Below are 2,579 nucleotides of genomic sequence, written 5' to 3' on the forward strand. Positions count from 1 at the left end.
CTAGAGGTTAGGGTGTTCGACTCTCATTTAATTGGTCCCGGGTTCAAATCCGGATAGCGACGGAAATTTTTCTTCTCTAAAATGTTCTCCTTTCACCCCCTTTCCTGCTCTCTAGCAATGTTCTGTCGTCTGATTTCGTCTCCACATTCTGCTCCCACCCCTTCTCCTCCTTTGCCCTCTCCTTTGGGCTCTTGACTTTGTCTGCAGCCTTTCTACTGCTACTCTTTGGCTCCTTCTTACTGCTGTCTTTCAGCCACACCTCTGATTTTATGGCAGGAAAGATCTACACCAAGCCTTCTTGGACAAGGGCGAAAAATCTCGGAGGTCCCGTGTGCAAGTTTCGTACGTTAAAGGTCCGTGGTTCAAAATCGATAAAAGTAGGCTTCGGCTGCCACCTGGTTTCCTACCAATTGTAGTGTGTCCCGTGCGCTCAACTGACCTAATGCAGTTGCGAGCAGCGTAAAACACTTACAAAACCAAACCAAACAACCCCCCCACCAAAAAAAACCAACAACAACCGCATGTCAGTCTTTTAAACTGACAATGTCTCAAAAGTCGAATGTAAGAGTGTTCTTCAGACAAAAATTAAGCTTTTAAATAATGCGAAGGATACAATTACATTTAGCAGTATTGCTTTTAAACATGCGAAATAAATAGTAAAAATTATAAATGTACATGTATTAGAAATGGTGAAATGAAACTTGTAGTGGGAGACAATTGTATCTTTAAGTCCCTTGGAAAAAGGAATTATGGAGAACCTTAACATCCCAGGAGTTTGTCGCACTTTTGGCAACGATTGAGGCATTCGCCGATTCTTAATTCCAGCAGCGAGTTACAGAATCCCCCCCCCCCCCAACCTCCCAAGCTAGTACCTTCGAGTTGTTCGTCTGTTTTTTTTTATTTACTCCATGCGAAAGGACTTACTTCTGTTCATAATGCACGCTTGGTACAGTTACCTTTATGGTTATTATCGTGTCCTATACTGTTAAATAGTCCGGGTCTTGAGAGCGAAGGCTGAGTCTAAAGCTACAAAACTCCCTGCCCACTCAGTGGTCACTCAGTGGTCTCCTGAGCCCATCGTTCCCCTTGTCTTTCTCTCTTTCTTTTTTCCTTATATTTCTTTGTTTCACGCCTGTTCGTAAGATAATTAAAGCGTCTTTCGCGCATGACATCACGGCAACCAAAATCGTTACTCTAAAATTACAAAGTTCAATCTGCTCAGTACCTAGCTTTGATAAATTTGACGTAAAAATTAAAGTTGATTTTCACCCCATGTCAAGTTTTTTCGAATACAAGCCTTTGAATATCATGATAACCACTCCGAATAGTATTACGATTTGGACAGAGCAGAGCCAGCATTTATTGGTGTTTGGATCTCATGATCTGAGTAAATCGAAACGACCAAAAATGTCAGAAAGAACTTTGTAATTGTAATGTAGTTGGGGGTACTGATAGCTTAGTTAGTGTGTAGTGAGTGGGCTACGACAGTATGTGTGTGTGTGTGTGTGTTGGGGGGGGGGGTCCTTATTCGAAATTCCAGCGGAGAGTTGTAGATCCCCCCCCACTCCCCCGACCTAGTATCTAGGAGTCGTTAGTCTGGTTTTTACTCCATGCGAATGGACTTTCCCCTTTTCATATGTGAGGCAGCGAGGGGAAACCAGGCGCTCGTCAAAATAACGAAAGGGAGGAACTACTGGCATTGGCAATTTTTTTCGAATTCTTGTTGTTTGGCTTAACACCACTGTTGCCCTTTTAAGAATACACTTCTGGGTAGGTTTTACTAAAAACGTTGATTCAAGGCACAGATAATGTAAGTTTTCAGTTTCCATTGACTATAAAGCAATGGAAATGACCAAACTTGCGCAGCCATTTTCTCGCTAATTCTACCTTTGAAACCAGGCAACCCCACGTTCTTCAATCTCAAGTAATAATATTTCGACTTCTATTCAAGATAGACGGGCATATTTTTCATTGATAGCAGGACAACTCAACAGGTTTTAAGATGATACCAATAACTCCATAAGCTCAAAAATTGACGAACACTCGATTCCACCACGTTGTGATCCATTTCAAGTATCGATCATGTGGCTCTGAGGTAAACCCTAAATTTTGTATAGAGATACTACGATGTCGATGCCTCTACCTTTTTTCAATTATATAGTTGTTTCACAATGAATGGTTAGCAAGACACATCTCGTTTTGATCCAGTTTCCAAAATCACAATTTCCATCCCTCAAGTGAAGTTTGGTTTGTCGCCTGTCGCCTTGCCCTTCTGGAACCTTGAAATTTATTTCATGTGAATATCCTGGCTTCACATTTTGGAATTCATGATTCAGACGAAACGAATTTAAAAAAAATATATTAATAACTTCGCAAAAATAGTTATTAAAAGCTTCATTCCATTTATAAGCCTGAGGCAGCCTCTTTTATGACCTGGTCCCATCAGCACAATTTGCACTTTTGATGCGCACAGAACAGTCTGCCCCGAGTTAAAACAGCATCACATTTAGATATGACAATTGAGGGGGTTGGTGTGTAGGGGAAATAAACGGAAAAGGGAAGAAACAGGGGGTGGGGGG

This window comes from Aplysia californica, unplaced genomic scaffold (genome assembly GCF_000002075.1).
Source record: "Aplysia californica isolate F4 #8 unplaced genomic scaffold, AplCal3.0 scaffold00090, whole genome shotgun sequence".
In the NCBI taxonomy this organism is placed as follows: Eukaryota; Metazoa; Mollusca; class Gastropoda; order Aplysiida; family Aplysiidae; genus Aplysia; species Aplysia californica.